The sequence below is a fragment of the Lepisosteus platostomus genome, chromosome 6 (genome assembly GCF_059453375.1).
Source record: "Lepisosteus platostomus isolate fLepPlt1 chromosome 6, fLepPlt1.hap1, whole genome shotgun sequence".
Taxonomy (NCBI): domain Eukaryota; kingdom Metazoa; phylum Chordata; class Actinopteri; order Semionotiformes; family Lepisosteidae; genus Lepisosteus; species Lepisosteus platostomus.
In genome coordinates, this window is record NC_142616.1 from 51025573 (window position 1) to 51052495 (window position 26923).

Consider the following 26923-nt stretch of genomic DNA (forward strand, 5'->3'; position numbering starts at 1 on the left):
ATACTAATTACACAATCTTACAGCAGCTGATAATTTCATAAAAAACAGACCTATGCCACCAAGGACCTGAGAAAGCAAAAAATAATTTGTGTACACACCTTTTTATGAGCCTACCTTTTTGTGGGTGCTTTTGCAGTTTTATGTCAACAAACAAACAAACAAACAAACAAACAAACAAACAAACAAACAAACAAACAAACATTTTCCAATGATATTTTATAATATTACATTATGTTGAACCTGAGAAATACTTGTCAAACATATTGACAATACATAATAACACAAAGAACAAGAAAAATGTTAATATCAAATATTAAACCATATGACAGGAACAGAGACTTGAATTCACTATTAGGCAGTGACAGATGGATGAAAGGAAAGTGAAAATTCATTCAAATTTAAAAATAATAAGAAATGAGTCTACAAACATTATACATACTAACTCATTATTCCACCATTTGCGAGATTATATTTTTGAGTTAGGCAGAAAACTGCTGCCAAGACACAGCCTTTTTTGAGAACCATGCAGTTACTTACAAGTACAATAGCTAATCCTTGCACATTTTCTATGCATTCTTCATGATAAAGAGTACCAAAAGTATGCTGGTATTTTAAAAATATTTAACTTTTTAAATGGCACACATTTACAAGCATATTTAATGCATTAAGAGCTTCATAATTAAGGCAAATGCTACTGAAAAATACTGAATAATGTTAGTGCCAGTAGACATCGTTCTGTTCCAAGAGAATCACAAATAGAAATGTTTTTCTGTCTTTTATAGTCTCTGTGCTAAGTCTTTAAGGATACAATGTTTAAGATGTCAGAGATATTACAACAGCACACAAGAAATGCAATTTGATCCTCTGAACACTCCCAAACACATTTTTCCCCAAACACGTCAGTTCACTTTAATCAAGCTGCCACCTCTTAACATAACAACTGGGAGAGAGACAGATGGGACACAGGGGATAATACAAGACACTTACACAATACTTCTTTTCTCAAGAAATATCCCGCCTCAAAGTGAAACACACTGAAAAAACAAAATCCCTGTTTTTTGAGCACACAGTTACAGGTATCCTGAGCCATAGTGTTTAAACCTCAACTGCCATAGACTACAAAGACAAAACTAATAGATTAACAGTCAATACTCACAGAATGACAGAACAAACAGGATAATGTAAAGTACAAAGACTTTTAAATAGTTTCTTACAGTAAAAGCACATCTTGCACTTTTCAGATGTTTAAAGTGCACGTATGAATTGCTTTTACTGTTGTGTATGTACAGTAACTGTACATTTATGACTGTTATGGAGCTGAATCTTATGAAGCCAACCAAAGACACAGTTCTCATAGCTAAGAGCTTCTCGGAAAGTTCTTCCATTTTTTATTAAAATAAATGTTTCTCTTTGGAATGATTCTTTCACAACCAATAACCCATGATTGGGGAAAAAAATCAGTTTTCTTTTTTAATAGAAAATCCTTCAGGACCTAGGCCTTTCCTTCTACCTTGGCTTTCAATTACACTGCTAATTTCCAAGAAGCTGTCTGAAAAAAGCAAGCAAAATGTTAAAGCCCCAAGTTTTTTAAGCTAGTTGTTAATTGTCACTTACAGAACAAAGAGTGGTTTCTCACATTGTTGCAAATGTTTAATTCTCCTTACAATTAGAAAATTGGAGCCTGGAGTGGTATTGACTACTTAAATTCTGCTAGACTCATAACACTCCACATATCAAGTGCTGAAGTATCTAATATATCACTAGATCAGCGGTTCATGGCTGGAAGGGCCCCAGCCAGCCAGCTGAGTTCATCAGAGGCTGACAACCCTGTGCTGCCCAGGGGACCTACTGCCAATGAAACAGAAGCTCAAGGTAGAGGAGTGCAGAACAGCAGTGCCTGAGGGACAGCACTGAAAAGCACAACAGAGAAAACAAAAACAGATTATCATCTGCATGATCTTCATAAACCTGGGAAGCAGGCAGCAATTTATCACAAACGGTGGAATACTGTCTAATGTTCAATATCATAAAGATTGCACAGTATTATAAAAAGAAAAAAAATCAGATCATATTGCCTCACTCTTCTTCACCCTCAACAATCCCTATTGTTTCAGTTGCTGTCACTAAAAGCTTGATGCTGGAGTACTGCAGTTCCAAGGCATGAACTATAATCCAATTGATTGCAAACAACATTCTGAATTATTTAAGATATTGCTCTTTCTTCACCCTGGTGCACTGCTGAAACACTGGACATTTGTAAAATGTCGGTCTTTGTGATATTTCTCATGCCATTCATTCCTGCCTGGGGAAATTAGTGGGTTCTGTGCATAGAACCTGCAGAAATTATTTTGGGCATCAACCCATAACAGGAGAACAGCAGAATAGGACACACTGACTGCCATTTTAGGAAGAGAGTTTTGTTTTACTAAATATAATCTTAAAATATTGTCGTACAAATTATTATTTTTTAAAGCATTCCAGATAAATTACCAGTACTGTATGTTCAACAGTGAGATAAAGACTTATTTGTAGGCCTGTTTTTTTATCTACAAAGCAGTGCATTCCATAACAACTTACAGGATAGGAAGAAAATGACCCCAAGAGTTTTACAAGCATCAGATTGAGCTGTTGTGATGTCACAACGGTTAAGCACTGACAAACAAATCATTATCTTAACTGTACAAAAAAATAACTTTACCAAGCATCAGCATGTTACTGTTCTTATAGTAATTGTTGCCATTGGCAGAAACAAATCAAGAATCAATGCAAGTTTAAAGTTTCCAAGACATTAGACCTGCAGGATTGTAATAAACATTGTTTCTTAGAATCATCGTATACAACTGGTGGATCAATTATTTGTTTTGTATTTCTAACTAGCACTTAAGTGATACAAAATATAATGAGAACTCGACTGCGACACAAAGTGTAAAATTCAAACACAGCATTCAGATTCTCCTCCAATGGATATCGGGTTTCTAAAACATAATAGTTTCAAAACTAAGTAAAATGAACAATTCTCATATTAAAGACCTATAAATAAAGTAATATACCTGATCTAAGTGAACAATAGAAGACTATCATTTTAGAAAGGAAATGTGTATTAAAAAGAATCATATTTACACTAAAGCAAAATACAAATTTTCCAGTGTATAAAAACAAACAAGACTTAGGGTTTATATTCTTTTGATGAGTAATTTCAGTGATTGCTTTTCCTGAACTTTCCAACACCTCTGTTCAGCTGCAGCTATATACAGCATGTCTAGAAAAAAAAATGAAAGAAAGAACTGTTGATCATCTGTTTAATCTCTAATTGAAATGTTTTCAGGTTATGGCAGCTTCATTCTAAATGTCTAAAAAGTTATAAAGCTTTAAGGTTAAATTGAACCTCTGAATCTGAATTTTATTTCAAATACTTATCAATGCCTTAAGTAAGTGATTATCCTTATCAGAAATGTCTGAATTGAATGTTTGAAACAATACTGCAATAAACAACAATAAGTAAAGATTTATAGTGAACCTTATTACTTTCTTTTTATGGTTCTTGTCTCCTAATATTTTTTAAAAGATAACTGAAAATATGAATGGACATTTTCCATGATGAAGGACTAGGAGAGCTATAGGAAAGAATTAGGTCTGATGATGAATCTACGCAGATCTTTAGCAGTTGCATCTGCTACAACATTTCCATTACCATTTCCTTATTTAAAATGAAAAAAAATGCTGAGATTTCACAAGCTCAGTTTCAGCAAATACAGTTCCAGATTTCATAAAGCTTGGAAATTTTAAAAGGCAGAAACATTTGGGTAATGCTCAACTGACTAAGCAAAATGAAATACAGGCAGAGCTAACATACTAAGGTATGTTAGGTAAGGTCATGAGATCTGTGGTGTTGTACAATTAAGCATTCACAGTCAGGGACTGCAAAACACATTAACAGTTAAGATACAAATTCAGGTGCAATGATCTAGCAGGAATGCAAGTCATCCAATTTTGACAGATATGACAGGAAAAGTTAAGGAATTAAATATCTAACTGAGATAGTTCATAAAAGAGGTGGGCTTGTGAAATAATTCCACCCTCTTCTACACTTCCAGTACATGTACAGTAGATGGAGAGCTCCCTTTTGAAGTCTCTTGAGGCAACGGAGATAAGGCACTGTTTCTTTGAATTACAGTACACCCTTTTTTCCTTCATCTCCCTGAATATACAATGCAAGTCAACGAGTGAAGAATTTGGGCATTATCCACCAGGAATGTGGGGGATGTTTTATTCTTCAACTGTGGTCTGCACAGAAACACACTTCTTGCGGTGCTGTACAAGGCTCCAGATGCTGTGATATTATGGCAACAGTTGTCAGCCCCTGAACCATTGCTGTACTATCACATGGACTTCATGGTCATCTGTGAACAGCTCAGGGATGGACCAACATGCGTGGCAATGCTGTTTGAAACTGTAGCTTTCCATATTCTCTTCAAAATAGAAAATCTAATCAAAATGTTGAAAAACGAAACTCTTCACTACCCTTCTTAAGTGTAGCTAGTGGATAAATTACCAGTTCACTTTATTTATTGACTCAGCCCTGTGTTTGCACATTACCAGAAAGAAAAGCCTCAGTGTATTTATAAACATTAAACAGACTGCATGCCAGAAACACTTTCTTTTGGCTTCTACAATAAAGGCCCTTTTACTGTGAACCAGACTCAGTTTGGAAAGATCTGGGTTGGGAAGGAGATCAAGTCCCTCTGCTTTCTAAAAAAAAGAAATCAAGTTCCTCTGCTTTCTAAATGGCATTCTGGGAAAAGAGTGTGACACTTGAAGAAAATAATTAAATAAATACAACAAAACCACAATTTATCCTGTCAGGACAGAGGCAGAGGGCTGAAGTGCTCTGACAGAAGCTGTAACAGCTAGGGACACAGACGTCACAGTCTCATGAGAGTTTGAGCAAAGAGAGCTGCAGCAACAAACATCCCCCATCTCAAAAGCAAGGAAAAGAGACTTGCACTAAAACGGCAAGACTAAAAAGGACTCCACCAAAATTTAACATACTAATACTGCTCATTGTTTTGTTGCCAAGCCCTGCATCCCACTTCCAATTCTCTTTCTAGAAAATCCCTGCCCCCGCTCACTGAGCTTAACTTTAGTACGAATAAAAAAACAAATGTTAATCTTCTATTAAAAAGAGCTGCCATAGCACATAGAACTATTAAAGAAAGACGTGCAAACAAATGAAGTGCGGATTAGTCATTACAAAAAGCTGTCGGCTCTCCAGAAATTAACTAAAAGGTTTTCTGCAAACATGGGGACAAACAGATGCATGTCTTGCTTTCAAATCATGTCAAGTGAACATCTGTAGCGTTCACAAAATATTACATTAAAATACAGCTTTTTTATACTACACCAAATAAAAAGTAATCTTTCTGTTGATCACTAAAATGGTATTTAAAAAAATGGACTTGCCAAAGAACTCCTTGAATTTAGAGAACATTCTAGATCCTTAAAGATGTCAAAGACACTGCACGGCCTGGGGAGGGATACTCTCCACCCTCTAGCCAAAGGTGCAACACTGGTTGGTACATGCCAGCCCATCCTGCTCCAGCATGTCAATGTGCCAAACCTAAGGTGGCAAAAAAAATAAATGATCTGTCCACTTCAATCACATGTGAAAATACCATGTTAGCACCACTGGTCTTTCAAATACTGTCAATGATACCTTTAACAATCAGAAGAGGTCAGTGACTGTTGACCCTTCCTACAACTCAGTGTTCCCTGTTTAGGTTGATACAGACGAAAGTGTGCCACCTACAGGTCCACCAATACTACTATGATCTCCCATCCTAAGTGGAAGGCCACTGCCACAAAAATCAACAGAACATAAGTTTATAAGAAAATAAGCTTTTTTGGAGCTAATAAACATAAACACAGCCTTACTCTTAAAAGAGAAAAAGGCGGCAACAGGTATTTTCTTATTTTCTGATATTATGGCAAATTACTTTTTTCATTCCTAGTGCACTTTGATGAACCTTTTTTTTTTCTTTTGTATTAACTTGTTTTCCTAATAACTGCAGCTCAATGTAAAGTAGGTTTTGGCAGTGATGAATAAAACATAATGACACTTCAGATTCTCTACACATCAATATTGCTTAGAATTGCAGTGTGTCATAGCAACAGAAATCTTTGGAGTCTTGCCATTAGGGCTCAACTAAAGCACTACCACACGTTTGCCCTAGGAAGGCAAGGCAAGGCTGTAAAATAAGACATCTAACCAAACACCCTGTCTTGAATAAAACCGGTCTTATTTCTGTTAGGGGTGGTAAACCTTCACCTCCATTAACTACTCATTCCTACTGATTCTGCAATCTACAGTAGATCACTCTGCAATTTACATTCACCACACTATTTCAAAATGTTGTACTACAAATTGAGAGCATCCATTAGCAGCTTCTATACATTGCAGCACAAGTCTTGTTAAGGTCATTAGAACTTCAAAGATTACATGGTGCACACACTGCTTATGTCCCCAAAGTGATTAGAAACACACATAGCGGGATTTAAGCTTTAAATTGGGACCTCTTATTATGCAGCCCTTTCGGACTACTCTACTGTAGTACTTTCATGCTGTGAGAAACAATTTATTACAATGGACTTCACTAACCATTAATTACATAATTAATTAGACAATATTTAGAAAAAAGTTTACAATAGCGTACCTTCAAGGGTGCACAGAGCTACACTGTTTTACTACAGAATGCAAAGTAATATGTGCCTCATACTTTCCTTTCCTTAATAATATTGAATCTACCATTTATCCCTATCTAATTAAAATGCTACCGGGCACTTTTAACATGAAGGGTGGGAATCCCAACCAATCTATTTGCAGTGACACAGTCTCATTCTTGAGAAAATGCTGCATAAGGTCAAACAATTCCACCTCCTCTTACACGCTGACAGCTGCTCGTGTACTGCATTTATGATAATACTTGAGAGGACACATGAAAGTGTTTTGCTTCTGTAAACTGCCTCTAGACCTCACAAAGGACAGAACTGAAAGATGTTTGACTTCAAGTTCAGTATTATATTATATTTGGCTTTTTTCCCCATCCCACTGAGAGTCAAAAGAATTCTAACCTGATCACCACCAGCTATACAGACAATATTTCACAGCGAAGCAGGTAGTCATTTTCAAAACAAAAGTAAATTATTTTGAAGAGGAAACAGCAGGGATGTCCAACAGAGTCTTCAAAGGCAAGAGATAGTAATGCAGAGAATTATGTCAGATGGCTGGATTCTTAAGTGTTAAATTTAAAGACTACCAAAAAAAAAAAAACTCTCCATTCCAGTTAAACAAGAAACACTCAGAAAATTAACTACTCTGAAACTCTCCCTGTACCGTGAACAGGTGGACCAATTATGGTACACTCTCACATGTTGAGCAGCACATTTCTTTACTCTGGTTTACCTCAGATTATCAAGTGAAACAGTTTAAATAATGGGTGAGCAGACATGCCCTGATAAAGTCTGTGATATCAGCATGTTTTCCATACATGGCAAATTTAACAGTAAGGTTCTCTCTCTATAAATCTTTTTCCTGGGACAAGCTCATCTGCATGAGGCCTCATATGGTTATGCTATTATAATTTATAATAAGGAGACATCAAGCAACCCCGTGTCAGTCAGACTTTGCACAGTACTTGTTTAATGAGAGACAATTTTGCTGAACAGTCATATTTTTTGCTACTTTAATGACAGCTTCTCCCTTGGTGAGTTTAGCTGCAGCTCAATTAAAACAGTAAACAGAAAACCATCGCCTTCAGACAGCAACATTGGATCATCGAGAAAGGCTGTTGGGTTTTGCCTCTTTCTTGCTAATATTTTTCTGTCAGGCAGAAGCTAATTACCTCACTCAATTATAGGACCAGATTCGAATTTGTGTATGAAAAAATAAGAATAGCCTTTGAGGTACTTTCAAGGAGAAGAAGGAAGCAAGCTTTATCGTGGCCAAAACATCCACATTAATTACATGTTTTAATTTCCCAATAAAGTGATGAAGCAAAATTAAAATGCAATATGGCTTCAAATATTTACACAGATGATTAAACTTGATTAAATTATTAAAACAAACAAACAATGATTAAAAACATAATGATTAAAACATAAACTGTACATAAATCTGCATTACACTCTGGCAAACATCAGCATTACTGAACATAAATGGTTACGCCCATAAGACAGAATTAATTTAGGATTTTGCTGAGAAGTATATTTTAGAACGAGAAATGTATCTCAAAGTGTCATTAAGGTAAAACTATTTTTTTGTCCACAGCCTCTAGTGATTCACAAAGGAATTTTACTTTCAGTATTGTACAATCTTAACACAAGTCAGCTCCTCACAAAAAATAAGCACTTTAATTATCGCAGAATAAAACAATACCTTCTCATTTTAAACAAGAAAACCAAACTTTGCGCACTCACCTTGCCAACATTTTATTTGAAGTATAAAGCTTAAATCAGGACATTGAGCTTTAGGATTCTCACGGTCTTCCTGCTTGTGACTTGACTAAACCTGTCAAAGATTCTCAGAGTTTCTGGGTGTGCTCCTCAACTGACAAGTGTTGCAATGGGTTGGGCACAGGCTTATAATAGACAAAACACCCAATCACAGTTACAGTTTGTGATTCCAGGCCTTAACTGTGCCCTGAGACACCAGTCATTATTATTATTAAGAAGTGATTTTCTTAATAAAGGAATATTAACAATCCTGTTTGAGATAATCTGTCTGAATTTAAAAACACTTTCAAAGCCAGAAAATGTCCTAAATGTTTTATAGAAGTAATGCATTATATTTATTGCCTTGAATACACTTGACTTTACCTCAGAATTTCTCATATTTGGTACATTTCATAAATTAATTCTTCACAAACCTTCAGCATTCCTACTACCTTGCCATACATAGCAGTATTCAATTCATATCTATACTTTTGGATTTGCAATTTCTTATTTGTACCCAAGTAAATGCCCAGGGATAATCACACAGAGAATAACTTTAAAGCTCTAGAAAGGCAGAGACCCCTTTTGAAAGCCCAAAGAAAATGAACTGTCCCTTTTTTATGTGTCACAAGATCACAGTGTGCATTCCTACACAGGGCGAACTATGTAAACTGTTGTGCTGTAACTCTCAATCTTTTCGCCAAGCCCTGTCAGGAGAATACATGAGTTAGACTTCCAGCCTTTAAAATTTCACTGGGAATAGTTTGACCCCCTACTGTATATCTGCTACTAGAGTTTTAGTTTTTTTTCCCCCAAATAGAATTCATAAGGCCCTAAGTTTCACGTGATCTCAAAGTTTGTTTTTAACACAGGAATCACTAGTATTCTTTACTTATGAAAAATAAACCCTGTACTGCCTAAAATTTAAATCAAAACACAAAATGTCTGCAAAATGTCAGCATCATCAACGGTTACTAAACTTTCACTATTTCAGTTTACTGATAAACACCAACCTACCTATTGAAATGTGATATACTGTACATATAAAATGTATTTAAACCTATATAAAACATCAATTCCATACTTGGTTTTTGTTACTATTAATAATTTGTGAAGTACTAGTATTTGTGAAGTCAAAACCAAAGATGCAACATCTTTTTAATATACAAGGCTTTGATATTAAAAATAGCAGGGTGAATAAAGCCAATAAATCTGCTTAAATCATAGATTAGTATATTCTCCTGCATATATTTGTGCATGCATTTACTACAGTAGAGTATGTAATAAATTACTAACAGTGCAGCATAGCCACTGTTAATGATTACCATGAGCCATTTGAATTTAATTACCAAATACAGTATTATCAAGGTCTGCCAAAAGGATACAGCAGAAACACTTTAACATTTTGATTTATAACACTTTGACAATGGATCTGTCAGGGACATGTCAGAGACAAGATTTTCAGGAACCCCATTATGTGTCTCTGGCTGAGATTAAAACCTAAGGACAGAAATGGACTGTTTTTGCCTTTTGGAGATGACAGTTTCACAGGATCTAAGTCTGATAAATATTCTCCAACAAGGTCAAAGAAACATGTGGTGCCTGATAGCAAGTGGAGCATGACTTCCATTTGAAGATCAGGTTATGCATAAATGACTCTCTCTACTAGCACAGCAGGATGTTTTGGGAGATTCAGAGAATCACCCTCACTATTTTTGGAAACTGTGAAACAGAACTTCAGACTTATCCTTGATGAAACAAAGAAAACAAATCTGTGTACAATGTTAAATCTAGAACTTGTCAAATGGAATACCTGCTTTCTAAAATGACAGTAAAAACAGTAAAATAAAATGTTATTCAAACGGAATCTATATCAAATTGTAACAAATGTAGTAATTTAGAAAAAACATAACTATTTAATAATGGTGGACCCATGCTTGAAATTCTGCAAATGCAACAAAGTGGACATTGAGCACAAACGTTATTGGTGTCTGAAACAAACTGCCTCATCACTTTATAAGCACTGATTTACTGGGACCCTTAAAACACATCTGGGTGGGGATCTTTGGATAAGCTGTTAGCAACTAAATTAACTAGGCTGGCAGATTGTATTCTAGTGACAAAAGATCTTTGAGGTAAACTTTACGTTTACAATACCGTAGTACCGAAACACAGAGTGCCAGAAATTCCTGCTCAAAGAGGAATGGTGGAGTAGACATGGTCTAAAAACAGAAAAGGTCAATTCTAAATTGCTTAACATTTATCAAATGGGATCATTCAAAACTGAGAAAAATACAGAGCTACCAATCTTATCAGTTAAGAAACATCTTCTGGAATAAGCAATGTCAGACTGATATAAAAACATGTTCAGTGCTACTGGTGACCTGTCAAATCCTGGTCTGTATTTTTATTAATCTATTTTTATTTTGCCTTTCTGATGCAAAGCTGGTGGATCAGATGCTCATTCAGACGTCATTCACACAGATAAATGTTCTGCACTGAAGACCTGTTCATTTCTGAAGTACAGTACCTTTTGGATCTCACACCATCAAATTCCAATATCTATATTGCACTGTCTAATTACACAGCCAGATTCACTGATAAGAGCCAATGTTGGTCCAACCATTGTGCAAGGTGAGATTTCATTAGCGTTGCTAAACCACTGATTAAATGAAGAGCCTTAGAATAATGCTCACTTTGGGCCTAATAATGTCATAGCTGAATAACATTTAAGCTTCTCTCCAGAGATGAAACTTGCCTTTGACCTTTTGATCAGTGAATGCACATGGACAATAGACACAATGAGAAAATCCCATTAGACAGAAATAAATGGTCTACCTAACAGGCATGGTCTGTTTTAAAAGATGATCAAACATTTCTCTTTCCTTTGTTATGGGAAAACTGCACACTTTTTAATGGAGGTACATCCACAAAAGAATGGCCCAGACCCTACAAAATATTACAAATAATAGGCTATATAAAAACTAAGACTGAATTTAGAGATCACATTATGTTGCTTATCCAATTCAGTTACAGTGGTCCAGAGGCTATCCCAGGAAAGACTGGGCTCAAGGCAAAATATATCCTGGACACTACACCAGTTCATCACAGGGCACAAACAGACACAAACACACACACACTCGCACCTGGGCCAATTTTACAGAAACCAGTTAACCTACCAGCATGTCTTTGGACTGGGCGAAGAAACCAGAATGCAGAACAAGGCAGCAATGCTAAGCACTGTGCCACAGTGCCGCACCACAGTTTAGGGATTTTTTATGTAAATTTTCAGCACTTCTGACTGCTACATATAGTAACTGTCTCCATTTCAGCAGAAAAGCACAATACATACTTAGATAATCTCTGATACATCTCTTAAAGAGACTTTAACAGCCCCTATGCAAAAAATCCCCATTAATGGAACAGGAACCATTACAGAAAAAGTGATCCCAGAATACCTTGAAGTCATACATACTGTGACACACTTTAAAACAGCTGAGTTTTACACCCTGTTCTGCAGCTCCTAACACAATAAGCAACAAACATAATGATGAAAATGTGTGGATTTCCTCAGTATTGCAGGTAGAAAGTGACTGTCTCAGTGGAAAATGAGTCAGATGCTTCATTAGAGCATGGCTCCAGCAGGAACTGTAATTTAAACAATATGTTGATTAATGAGATTCTAGCAGACATATTTTCTTTATGCTGGCCCAAATGCCAATTCCAGGCATGAAATGAGCTTCTCTGGACCTGGGTGTGGCACTGCCAGAGTCTCTGTCTGTGGAAAACCCCCAATTATCATACATTCCTACCTATATTATGCCAATAAGGTCGGGGGACAGAATGGTGGGCACTGTGCATGTACCGTTCTGAACTTGCATGCAAAGATGGCAACTTTAATATACTACACTCACAACTAAATCCACAAGAAGATTAAAACAGCCTCCCAACACAAGAAATATGCCTTTTTTATTTAACAAGCCAAGCTTTAATGATCTTTTAAGAATATATGATCAAATGTATCATTTAAAAGAAATCCTTCTTGCAAAAAAAAAGTGCTTTAATTGTCTGCACTGATTGTCCTTTAATACAATGTACAATCCTCATTACTGTATGCCGATGAAGCTGTTGGTGACCCACATGTAATATACCTTTGTTATGTGGGACGGCATTCTGTTGTTAAGAGCACAAAAGGAACCTGTGTACCCTTATTTCTCAGGAGACTAACAATCAGAGCTTCCCTATTAAACTTCCTAGTTCTAAGAACAATATGAGAGCAATTACCAATTATCCAGCTTGCCTTATCTCCTTGATTTACTGTAAAATTGTGTTACTCAGGCATTGTCAGAGCAGGCTGTCCAACATTCTCTCTGCTCATTGAAAGTGTGGTGATATGATTCTAAGATCTCTTACAAATAGAAACATATGTGATTACCATCACATTAACTTTAGCTTAAATTAATATTGAAAGCAGTACTGGTGCTCAAGTTGAATTATATAAGTCAAACCCAAATTCACTCACAGATCACATTCAGAATGAAAGCAAAATACTGCTATATAAAATCCTTCCTTTTCTGTTAGAAATAGGTGAAAACTTCCATTCTAATTTCTCTGCTTTCTAGGCACAAATACAGCCAGACACTCCTGAGTAGAAGAGACCATTTTCTTGATCCTTAGTCTATAAAACTGTGCTATTCTACCTATTTCTTCAAATTCTAATCTGAATATGCAAGATTTTTTATTTTTTAAAGGTCTTTTCACAGCCATATCTTTCTGACTTAGGGGCCACATTTTTGGAATAGCAAATAAAATACCATTAGTTCCTTGAATTGTTAATTATATTAGGGGAAAAAAGTAAAAACAAAACAATACACTGCAACAAAAGATCTTCTATTCAATTACACAACAAACTATAACATGTCTCAATGCTGTCAAGGGACGCATCTTGCTATGAAATCCTAGGTCTACTTAAAGTCATTTCTATATTAATACCACAAAAAAAACAACATGGTTCTCCACAACAATAAAACAGAAAAGTGTATAAATACACCTCTATCTAAATGTACGCAGACACATAAATTACTTAGATTTGAGACTGTCCAAGCATGTTTTAATATTGTTTAATCTTTGTTAGGATCTCCGCCCAGTCCTTCTATTTATAAAACAATTATATGTTATTTACATATAAACAAGATGGCTTCTGCACACCTCCTCCCACAATAGCTTGCTCTCATCACTCTTCTCCACTAACAGTCCCCTCCAGACACAGGCGTTACTCACAGCCAGCATCCCTACGTGACCACTGGCCTTTTTCGGTGGAGATGTCAACACAAAGATAAAAGTATCCACAAGAAAAGGTCACTGGCTGTGAGAGCCCAGGGGTGGCTTCAAACTTCAGAAACCTCTAGCAAAATATCCTCCTCTAAATACCCAGCACGAATAACTCAATTCATAGAAATCATATAAATTAGGAATGGTACCACTGATATTGGAAAAAACACAATTATATGTAACTTAAAATTAATGAAGATTGCATAGACACATGAAGAACAGTCACACAGTATAATTACAAGTTCAAAGAGAATACCTTTTTTTATTAGAATACAAATGTATTGAACCTGTCATTCCAAATAATTATAATAGCCCGGAAGTATTACCTTTAAAAGTACTAACTAATCTGAGGATTAAGGCCAACACAAGGCTATGGTCAGCTCTCCCTGTGAAACAAGAAGAAGAGATGTAAAAAGACCTTCAGCACCTGAATCAAATACAGTCCACAGAGAATATTTCTGTTGTATTTAAGGAAAGTAGCAGCTGGGCAGGATCATTATAAATTCTTGGACACAGAACAGTAGTTTTGGAGAACAGCTATCCTGTAGGTAAAATTCCTGTGTGGCCTTCCTGCTACAATCTACAGTACTGTCTGAAGGGAACAATTATTCTATCTGCCAGATGTGTGTGATCCTTACATGGTCTAATTAGCCGTTTAGAGTATCCCTCTAAAAAACGTTTGCCTCCCTTAGCAAAAAAATGGCAATCGCACTGCACATCATACAGGTAGATGCCACTTTGTGTTCAACATGCTGGGAAGCTGAAATTCAACCTTTTCTTTTCATATTAGAACTTCTCAGAAAATACCATGGTATTAACAGACGTGCCAATAAAATTATTATAAAAGGAAATAATGACCAATGTAACTTTTATCAACCCTCGTGACAACTCTTGAACTTCAGAAAAGTTTGGCAGGTCGACTCGGTTTGGTCGCAGTCCATACTGACAACTGCCTGAAATGTATTTCCATTGGAAATAGTCCTCCATAAACTAAAAGTTAGCAATATCAGAATTTAATAGCAGAATAATTAAACAGGCTGTAATTAGTTATTTAGATTTTTGATGTATGAAGTCACACTTTTACAAAATAAAAGAAAAATAAATTTCTGGAATATTTCTGGAAATTAAATTAATCCATTTAATATTTATCAAATAGAAAAAAGTCATTATACGTTTTTTTTTCTACTTGCGAATCATAAATTACTTTTTGTTAACAGCAAAGTAATACACAATTAAAATGATTAAACTGTTTATATTGCCTATTTCATGCATTCAGCACAAAAAACAGCAGTAAGTTCATAATGTTAGTAAAGCTAATTATATAAATTATACAACTGACACAGGATGATACAATAAAGTTAGATCATGTACAGTGGGCCAACATTATTAATATTTCATTCTCATTATTAGCTCATTTCATTCCATTTTCTTGATCTGTTGTTGTTCATCTCTGCTAGCTACATTTCTCAATAAGCAGCTTTGTGCGGACATTCCAAAAAACTTACTACATTTTTCTTCAATCCGAAACACTGGTTTCCATGTTATTCCATTCCCGGAAGATATTCCAAGCATAAGGCAGGAATAAGAACTGGCAACCATAGAGGGGATTCCTGTAGCTCTTGGAATGGCTAGAAATTTAGTAATACACCCCCCCACCCCTCCATTTGAATAATTCTTCTGATCCCTATGAATAAGCATCAGGGGTACTTGAACACACACAATACCTATGGAGCTGGTACCTTTATTATCATATATGCAAAATACATATCCGTGGAGTTGCTTTTTCAACACTTGTAGTATGACTGCTTCTGCTATATATGCACTTTGTAATCTGTAGATAAGGTTATCAATACTACTATGTGACATATATTTAAAGAGTATTTCTGTTTATTTTAGATTATTTTGTCTAAGCAGGCAAGATAGCACCATGTTTCAAATGGGGAAGCGTTTTGAGATTCTTTAGAATTAAAAGCTCTATAAAAATGTAAGGATGTAAGGATATCCTACATCATGTAATGATGATGTAGGATATACTACATATGTTTGCATAGATTGCTAGCCTGGTGAGACATCACAAACTGTTCCCCTAATAGGTTTTTGATCAGCTGTTATTGAGAACCTGACATTTCTGGTAATAAATATGAATTAAATCAATCATACAATCAGTATGAGTTCAGAGAGGATAACTAAATCTTACACTGATGCTAGTTCAGGTTACTGCAACACCACCTTTGAGATATGGAACACCTCTTGGCTACAATCCTATCCACAAGTGCAGCACTGATATTTTTCTCCATTATAAGTCCTAAGTCTAAATACCCTGCTGATTTGAACACTCACCTTTGTCAAAAGAGCTTTCAGACAGCCGGTTTCCAATTTGCATTGCAAATGAGAATGGAACAACTGGAACTGAACTTCAAACTGGGGGTCAGACTGAGCCTGCACTGACACCACCAAACCCAGTTGACTTCAAACAACTCCAAAGCATCTGCCAAAGGCAAACTCCAAAACCAGTACTCTGAAGTAGGCATCAACTGGGGAAGACAGCAGCCTCTTGATAACAGAAAGCTGCCAATAGGTAGAATTGTAGTTTTTGCAAATGGAAGAAAGTCAGGTGGGCCAAAACTTTAATTAGAACATAGCCCTTAATATTCATGTGCCTGCCCAGTTACAAGAGATTGCCAGACTGTATGACTCATCACATACACTTTAAACAGAGGCTTTTACAGGATAAGCAACTAGAGAACACAATTAATCAGTTACTACATAATCCATACTTCTGTATAGCAACAGGGATGTTGTGTACATATATGGTTATTTAATAATGGTAATTTATTATTAATAAATGAATTCATGTGACACAAGCATGAGGTGTATAAAAAAAGTGGACTATTTAGTTGTAAAATGGGAAAACTATGATAATGTAAGGTTATAGTTTGGACACTTTTGTTAAACACCGCAAAATATCCCAACAAGTGAATAAACTGTTTCAGTTAGACGATGCTCCACTGAGCAATGTGCATAAATCTGAGCAACTGTGATTAGCATTCCATCTCCAGAAACATCACTTCAGACATTGATGCTGTGGCAAAGAACCTGTTGCAATTACAGCTCCAAAACCCATTGGATAAAATCTGGACAGGAGCTCAGTGCAGTTATTGATCATAGTAAGATCGAGTCTGTGTGGATAATGAAAACGCAAGGGAGAGAAAAACTGCAATTAAAATACCATACCACGACATAAGGCGGAAAATGTTCCTGCATGATGAAGAAGAAAATGGCATGGAAACTGATTAAAAACATTAATTTGCCTAGTTTCCCAACAGTATGTTCTTCCATCAATCCATCCATCCATCGTCTAACCTCTTTATCCATTTCCGGGTCACAGGGGAGCCTATCCAGGCAAGCATCCTGAGCAGGACGCCAGTCCATTGCAGGATATACACAGACTCGCACCAGGGACAGTTTTCCCAGAAGCCAAGTAACCTACCAGAATGCCTTTGGACTTGTGGGAGGAAACGAGCACCCAGAGGAATCCCCCCCAACGTGGGCGAACATGGAAATTCCACACAGATAGCACCTCAGGAATTGAACCAAGGGCCCCAGCTTTGCCAGGCAGCAGTGCTAATCACTGTGCCACTGAATTCTTGTTTTCTGTCTCTAGGTTGTTCTCCTTCATGGCAGTGCTGTTTCATGATGCAAGCCCTGTTGTGTCCACCTTATTGGTCTTCCTCACATACAGAGACCATTAACCTAATCACTCCTCTCGCTCCCCACCCTCCTATTCGCTCACCACAATAATCTGCTTTAGAAAACTTAATCAAAGGTAGCTGAATATTGATCTCGCATATCTTTGTACTTGTACTACCAACAGTGTAAAAACTTTAAGAAATAGCAAATCATTCAAACAGTACAATTTTTTCTTTGAACTTTCTTTTTTATTGACTAAAATTAATCATCCAGCTCAGCAGTCTCAGAATTGTACGTTAAGGGGCAGGCAGATATAGTGGTTTTGGAGGTATAGGGTGTAATAAATCAGTTTTCTGTGAAGACATATTGACAAACTAGACTTTACATGAAGTAACTCTTGTTCTGTAACTCAGCAAAAAATAAATAACTTCATATATTTCATTTAATTCTTCATATAGGGGCTAATTCCATACATGGACAGGAATAGTGCATAGCAACATCTTATATTCATTTTCAATCCTTTTAACTACAGTTTTGTATTGTCATTAACAGTTCTGGTTTCAATAAAACTTTTAAAACTCTAAAAAGAGTGGTTATTTACATGTTCAGTTTTAATCTCAAGATGCATTCATTTGTAGTTCAGCCTTGCTGATAGTGCATGTTAACAGATAACAGTGCTTAGACCAGAATCCAAAGTGCGTTTTTTCTGCCATGTAATATATATATATAGTTATTGTATTATACGTAGCACACATTTTATTTAAATTTATGTCAGTGATTAAAACTATTAGTTTATTAACTAGTAAATACAATCATGTACCTACTAAGGCATTAATATTGCTTTAGTTTAAGTTTTTTTCATGGAAGCCAAGCATGAACCTGGACTTTCTAATAACAGGTTACAAACTAAATTGGATGAAAAAAAAACCCAGACCATATAGAGCCTTTTTAAAACATCCCAGTATATTGACTAAGGAAGAACATCAAAACAGCAAAGCACAACGAGCTTGTTGTTTCCAGAGCAGGAACGGCTATGAGGTTGATTACATATGAACGCAGGCTCATATTTCATATTGCTCATGTTACCAATAGCTACTGAATGAGGAGGTCCAGTTGCCCAGGTTCCACAGAGTTTAGAGCAGGCACAATCCCTTTGACATGAGGGATTGTATACATGTACATCATATAGTTCTGAGTATGACAAAGGAGACAAATTTGCAGCAATCATGAAATCTAAGCTGCTAATAATATTATGTGAAATATATGTAGTGGCGCAAAACATCCTGTTTTTTAACACATTAAAATTGGAAATGTTTTGTCATCATCAAAAAAAAATATAAAAGTATGTCAACTGTATGACAATAGATAAGTCTTGTAAGCTAAAACAACCCACAAGCATGTGGATTCGTTTGAACAATAAAATCTTTTCAGGGAGCAGAAATAAGCTCAGGCTTAGAAGTATGTAGCAGTCCAGTCCAGACAAATTGCTAGACTAAGGGCAGAAGACCAACAAACGGGATCCACAGCAAATCCTAAGCAAAAGTTTGGGAACTAATTAAATAATAACTGTGGCCGTCTGTGTAACTCTCTCAAAAAACTCTGCCCATTCAGCATAAATGACCTCTTCCAATATCACAAACTAAATTCTAGTTTTTACACTAGAATTCCAAGGTAAAAAGCAAGTGTTTTGCCATGTACATGACAGGTAAAATCCCCATGCCCCCATCCCACTTCCCTTAAGTAAATTCCATTTCACGGTGAAAAAAACATTTCCCAAGCACGTACAACACACCATTCTCAGTGACATCTCGCAGTTTAGCTCAGGGGCAGGTCATTCCACTGAGGTACAATTTCAGACCACGTTGATTTAAAGCATGATCTGGGAGTCCGCCAGTTTCGCAGCAAGATAACGGCTCTGTTTATCTTATTACTGCCTGGGAAACACAGTTACGGCTGATTAATGCCTTAAAAATTCATTGATTAAAGAGGGGACTTGAAAAAGTGTGTAAGCGCCCGTGGGATTCACTGAATTCGACACATACCATTTAGTTACTAAGCCAGGGCATCACCAGGCTTGCTGCTCTCAAACAAAGCCTTTTACAGCTCTGCCTGCTAACTCTTTATTGGACAGTCTCATGCTCAAACGACACCATAAAATATGGATTCTGACTTAGATCTCATGGAAATATATACAGGAAAAACTTGTCATTATCCAAACCCCACTAAAATAATTTCTTATGTGACATGTTTTTCTGGTTGTGAAATTGCTTTAATTTCAAACATATTCCCAACTGACAAAAGAAGTACATGTTAAACTGATGGATATAATAAATCTCATTATTATTCCTGCAAAGCACAAAGTACAAAGCTGTCTGCCCGAAGGACTGTATGGTAGTTAGAGATTCTAGATAGTGTCTCACACAAGAAGCCTTTAATGGGCTCAGGCACAGAAACAAAGTCCATGAAATTCATACAACGAGAGACAGAAAAAAATCGTATCAGGGAAACAGACTATCCAAACAAATTCTAGCTTACGCCAATGTGAACTGTGATGGAACGCGTTCTCTTCACGGTTCAGGGGGCTGTCAAGGAAGGATGATAGCAGAGCACTGTAATGCAGACTGTAGGAAAGAAAACCAGACAAAACGCAAAGCCATATTTGTTTTCTACGGCACACCCAACCTTTCAGTATTTGCACATCTGATATGGGAAACCGTGACCAATCCTTTTGAAGGCCATGCTTGATCATGGGACTATGTTGTATCAGCCTTTTATTCTCATTCATTTCTTTTTAAAAGCCTATCTTGATCCTTATTCAGAAAGGTGACCAACAAGAGGAAGGCATTTGGTACATCTAATCCATTTAGGCTCTAGTAGCTAATTGAGCCAATTGCAAAAAGCTATTATATTGAGTTTGACAACATAGCTGGGTAGCAGTGTACACACGCCAAAAGTTTTGAAAAGGATATTTCAGTAATTCTGAAAATGTGCATCAGCTCAGGAATGTTACTGATATGTAGGAATGCAAGAGTTAAGATAATATTCATTTCAAAATTGTTACTGCACTGTCAGGAGTAGCACCACCTACATGAGACATACAAAGATTAATAATACTTTAAAATGTTTAGTAAACTTCTCTGCTTTAATATGCTATGTGCATTCTCTACAATTACACTTGGTTCTATACACTTATAGCACCCAAGAGTTGTGGAACCCTAACACAATATTAAACATTTTAAATATTCTTAAAATAGCTTTGTCTAACAATAATTTAAAATGGCTTTTTGATCATATCTAACAGATGCCTCTTAAAGATTCAGATTACACTATTCTGCTTTTTATAACACATTGGGAACTTACATAACATATTCTAACATCTAGTTATTACTGTAAGAAACAACATGAAAAATAAATGTATGATCTGAGTGATTGAAACTCTTGTTTAAACAGTACTATGCTTTCTGTGCTCACAGGTTTTTGTTGTTAGTCTAGTAGCAGCTGGCTTTTCCTAAGACAATGTTTTCAGTCTCACAAATTTAATTATGGGTGTTAATATATTCCCTGCCTACTCCTTTCCTGTATTTTATGCTGATCGATGAAAACTGCAAAGTATCCCAGAGGAATCAAAATCTAATTGCCTCCGCTGTTATGTTTAGATCAGACCAAACACAGCACACTGCAGTATCTAATCTCAATTTATAGTTATGAAAACCATGTGGGTAACACAAAGCCTTATAAAATGTATAGAAACATAGAAACACCTTTGTTAAGATGTAAGGTTTCTCAGAAGGTGAGATTTAAATGGAGAGGACATGTAGATATATAGCATCCTGATATATAAGATATACCTGTTGAGATATAAGATATCTATCTTGATGATCCTCCAAAACTGCTGTCCAAAATTGTTTGCTTGAGCTTCATTCCATGCAATAAGTAGATAAGCCGAGAACATATATATTAAATGCCAAACACAAAATGGTTTACTAAAAAAAAAGAGGGTGTACGAAAATTTAAATTTAAGACACTGCTATGATTTAGTTTTTCCATTATGATTGTCACATCAAAACAAATGTGAAACTGTAGTGCTCTTACAACTGTATTTTAGATGGAAAGGCTAACACGATTCAAAAAGCAAGAAGCAGTTAAGCTTCCCCCAAAAGCTCATTAAAGTCTTATACAAATTTCATAAAGATGAGATGTCTCATGAGGTGAAATTCTGAACAGTTATTGGAACTGCAACACCCAGAAATTATCCAAACATGCAAGACAGTATATAGGTTTAAGAAATAAAAAAATACGATTCATTAAAAGCACACTCTCACTCTCCTCCATCAAATGCGCGTTATATAAGAATTTTAAACCAGCCCATCATTTACACTAGTGTCACTCTTGAGCAGGAACAGAAGCTTGAGATCATGGATTCCAAAATCTTTGCTGCTGCCAGGGCACCAAAAATGCAGTCCTGTAATATCTGACAAAAGACTAGACTTTAATTATACCTTCCTGCCAACCATTGGAGTCTCCAAACACTGAAGTGTTACGAAGGCTACACCATTTATTTTCATGCGCTGTTCAATACATACAGTCCAAACTGTTCGGGTCTCTGGGGCATATATGAAACAATCAAGCCCTGAAAGCTGCCAGCATATTACAGGCAGAAGCAGTTCATAGAACTGAGGCTGGTGCTATTCAATTTCTCATCAAGTCAGAAATAAGAGGACTGCAAGCTCCTTTAAAGCATGCACATGTACACAAGCAACCCAGGCATGAATTTTCTTCTGATTTTCTTCAAAGAGACAGAAACTCAACAGGAAGGAGTTTTTTTTGTCCTGCTCTGCAATTCACTGCTGCTGTATTTACATTTAAATCTTTCCGTGACTTCCCATATATTTCTCCAGAAGACCAAATGGTGTCAAGATGACATGAACAAATCAAGTTTTTCTCTATGTGATTCTGGTCTAAACATCTAAAAATAATGATTTCAAAGGTCCATCTAAGAGAATGAGCAAATAATTATATTTGGTGAGGGAAGTTAAGGCTATGACTTAAAGTCTTGACTATGCAGTGTTATGCAAAGTTTTCACTTCAAAGTCATTTAGTCTGCTGCTCCCTATTTAAACCACTTCTTAATTAGTTTCCTTTATTTTACATTCTGGCAGAACAGTTTCCTGTTGAAGACTACTGAGCAGTGTTTCTCAGGGTCTCCGCCCTGCTTTGCCAACGATTGCGTACCTCAAGAAACAAAATGGCTGACTCACCATCTTCACCTTCCCACAGGAGGAACAAAGTCACCATGTAACTTCCTAACTAAAGCAAAGGTAATTAAAAGCTAATAAAACAAAATATGTACAATCCATCAAAACTCATCCTATTCAATAATGTTTTATTAAGGTTGAGAAAAATCAAACAATAAGCTGGAAATAATAAGAATAGCACAAACCAACAAACAATCTTTACCTTTCGCTAGTGGATGCAACTGAAAACAACTGTAAGTTCAGGCCAATATTAATACTAATTTGAATATCCTCCAGTAAACTAAGCCTTGTTAGCAATCTTATTGATAGTGTTGTTTTTTTTAAAAAAAAAACTTGCATGAATTCATTCAGGTTAAAAATGTCACACCACTACCTTAAATTGGTTATATGCATTCAAGATGTATGCATTCAAAAGTACCATAAAACCATATATTTATTTCTGCAAATAAGCAGCTATAGTAGTATAGCAGTTATTTCCTTTTGCTAACAAAAACAGCTGAAGAAAGCTGATCAAATTAGGGATAGCATGCAGAGGCACAGATAAAGACAGATCACGAAATGTCAATAGAAAATCCTCAAAGACACTGGCCTCTCCTGCAGGGCTACAATAAGCAGATGGCCTGAATCAGAGGTTGTCTCTAGTTGATCGATAGGTTGCACTGAGGGGAAAAGGTATTTTATCAGAGTAAGTACGCTGCAGTATGCAGCCAGTACTCAGAATCTTCTTTTAACAATAAATCATTGCAATGAGTCAGTAATCCCAATTTTGTCCTTTATGGAACAGACAAAACCCCCAGGCAGTGCAGGGTTACTGCAGTCTCTTGAGCCCTAGTCTTACTTTTACACCTATTGATTTCTATAACAACCATCTCAGTATCAATACTTTGTATTGAAGACCTGCAATTGACCTACAGCTTGAATAATGGAGGTTTAAGCAAAGACGTGTTGCAGAAAGATTTATTTATTCTCTTATTCATTTGGTGATATGTTCTCTAATCCTAAAGCAGCAGTTTATGATAGAACACCCTGAATTAAATTTCACGTATCTGTCATTTTAATAGCTGTTATTGTCATGGAAGAATATATCTGGTAGACAATATACCTTTGGTAGAGAAGTACATATATATACCAAAATCGTAAAGTAATGTACCATTCTCAGGAGTGGATGTCAATAGAAGTAAAATGTTCCTAACGTGTGATATGTCCCATAACTCATCAGAACTTCAAAGTACTAGCAAGACATTCAAAGTACTAGCAAGACATCCCTCTGTGAGCCATGACAAGGGAAAGAATGCTGATGTAAGTGATTATGCAATTAAGCCAGTTCAGACCACAGATAGTAAGTGGGCCTCAACTCAGATAGAACTGTCAAGCACAGATGGCTGAGTAAACAACAAGTATCTCCACATCCATCAGTGAACATCTAATGGGATCAATGCCACAATATTCTGGAATGATCATTTTAACTAATTTGCACTGATATGGACCAACCTGAAAAATGGGATACATACTCTTAACATTCTGCACAGGAAGCACAGTTATATAAAAAGACAAAAATATATTTTATTACCAACTTTACACTACAGGGCTACAGTGTCTTTGTGGATGTATAATAAGATACATATATAAGTGCATTTCACTAGTTCATTAGCAATGCTGTCTTGGTGAATCCTAAAAAGGGTGGAATAGCTGTCTGTGGCTGCTTTGACTTTACAAACATGAGTTAGAAGCCTCATTTCTAACTCTTTCTGCTTCCTCATATTGTAAAGCTACCAAAGCTAATTAATATTCATTCCCATAATATATATACACACATATTAACAGTTCTTCTCTATCCATTGGAAGTATTTAAATTAAGATGAAAAAAGATTTAAAGGAAATATGGAAAGGATATAATAACTTTACATTTTGGGCTTTGCAAGATATTAATCTTTCACCATTTGTATTAATAAAAAGAGCAGTACATTTTTAATGAGAAACCTCTGATAAGGTGCAGAACTGACACTACTTAAAAAAAAGTAAGTAAAAATTGACATTAATATAACTTTATTAACATGCAAATCTCCTTGAATGTGAATTTTGTATAGCTTATTGGTGGCATGCATTAACTTCAGAGGTTTTAAGCAAGATTAACTCTCTTATCAGAAACTGTGCGCTTCTATACCAGAGGGTATCAGAGACAGGTGAGTCCTGAAGCACAGTCTGAATTTTGTTCTCTGAATTATAGAGACAAACAATAACAGAGAGCAGCTGTCTCCACCAGATTTAAACCACTGCAGTTTCCCATAACATTCAAAGCACTATAACCCTTTTCATATTGACATTTATGTAATTTACAAGATATTCACAACCTTATTATACGACAGTAAAAACCTTTGCATTTCCGATTTCAATACATACCAAACTAAAAGTGGGGCTGGACAAAGGCTGTTTTGTTGACAAAACTTCAATTCTCTGTTCTACCAACTAAAAGCCATGTACTCATAACCGTTATTTAAAATCATAACTACCTACTCAATTGGAACACTTCTTGCATGACATCTAGAACTGCAAGGATAAGAGGTGTCCAGCCCTGGAGGCTGGTGTGTCTGCACACTTCAAAGATCTCCTCAAAGCAGCTGCCCAGTAATCATCTGGCTTTGTTTGTTAAGAGCTGAGCTAGAATAAAAAGTCCTCCAGAACCAGGGCTGATTTGCGTATCATGAAAAAAAATTAGTACAGAATGTACATTAAAAAACCTTGCTGTTTTGCTCATCACTTTCAAATGTATAAACCGATGACTAATTATGGCGTAATGCTGGTCTTCACAGCTGTGTCAGTCAGGAATGCTAGAGTTTCCTCTAGTGCTGCAGTCACTGAGACACTCTCCTCTCATTGAGCACATTGGTTATGCACTCCACAATTAAGATAACCTGGAAATGGTATAGTCTTATTTCAGAGTCATTTCAACTAAGTGTAAGTAAAGCAATCCTGTACCTTTAAGAAAAGGACTATAATTGGCAAACTAGGACATGTCTCAGCAATGGTGTGTTTGTTTGAGCCTTGTGAAAGGCCAAGACCCTGGGCTTATCTCCAAAACATATCTTTCCAATGACATTTCTGCCTGTGACTCCACCTTCATTCGCAGCAGGTGAACAAATGTATGTCATAGTTTCACTTGAACCGGTTTAACAAGTACAACCTGAGCAACAGGTATATTGTGTACTGCAGTAAAAAAGTAACAGCAATAGGAATGTGTGAATGGCATTACAACACCTTAAGAAAAGTTGCTAAAAGCATTCTTGCAGAAAAACGGGTGTAAAAAGAAAACAGCCCAGCTACATTCTAAGGCTTTACCAGCTCCTGACTTTTATTCCTGAAAATTCCTTTAGAGAAGGGATTCCCAACCAAGTATTTTGAAAGAATTTTATAGCTGGATGGGCAAGATTCCACAAACAACACCTATGCTGGATACAGCTTTGAAAAATAAAGATGGAATTTTTATCCACAAATACTCTTGTTGTTTGCACATCGAGTGTTGGAATTTCTCTGGTTATTTTGCAATATTGTTTTCCAAACTCTAAAAAATCTATTGTTAGAAGACCTGACTATTTCATACTAGACACACAATTAGTTTCATGGTCAAATCCACCCGTGTTTCTTCCTTTTCAGGAATTAAAAAACAAACTAGTGTCACTAAGTATTTGGTTCTTATTCAGCTTCATGGCTGCCAGTCCTGACCTTTTACTCTAACTCTCAAGGATCTCACAATGGTATATATAGTTGGGGGAGCACATTCGTAGCTAATTTTAATATCACGCATCTTGTAAACCCCTGCATAAGGAACAAAAATGTCAAAGTATCCAAATGTCAGAGGAAAACAAACACAGCACCCATATAACAAAGGTCAGAGGAAGTAAGATTTACCTTCTCCCTGACCTATAAAACACAAAAGCTGTCAAGTGCATGAATCCCATTAACAAAGTTATAAATCGTTACATCTATCACTGTCTTTCATCAACAGACCTTTTATTTAGTTACACACCAAAAGTTGATGTCTTCGCATCTTCCAGAACCGGTAAACATTTTGGGTAACATTTTCTCTCGCATAGAAAAAGAATACCATCTTTGAAGCCTATTTTTGTATCCAGGATACACTGGGATTGGGGGGAAAAAAACAA

General features: G+C 36.1%; 1 protein-coding gene across 16 annotated transcripts in view; it reads right to left on the minus strand.

Annotated features, from left to right (window-relative positions):
* magi1b (membrane associated guanylate kinase, WW and PDZ domain containing 1b) overlaps positions 1 to 26923 on the minus strand; it is a 183333-nt gene that overhangs the window by 142886 nt on the left and 13524 nt on the right. The window contains exon 1 of one of the 16 annotated variants that reach the window (XM_088636264.1): positions 8473 to 8493. The exons of the other annotated variants lie outside the window; for them this stretch is intronic. The gene's annotated coding sequence lies outside the window, so the exon portion shown is untranslated. Of the gene's footprint in view, positions 1 to 8472; positions 8494 to 26923 lie in introns of those variants that run through there. 16 annotated transcript variants of the gene reach the window in all.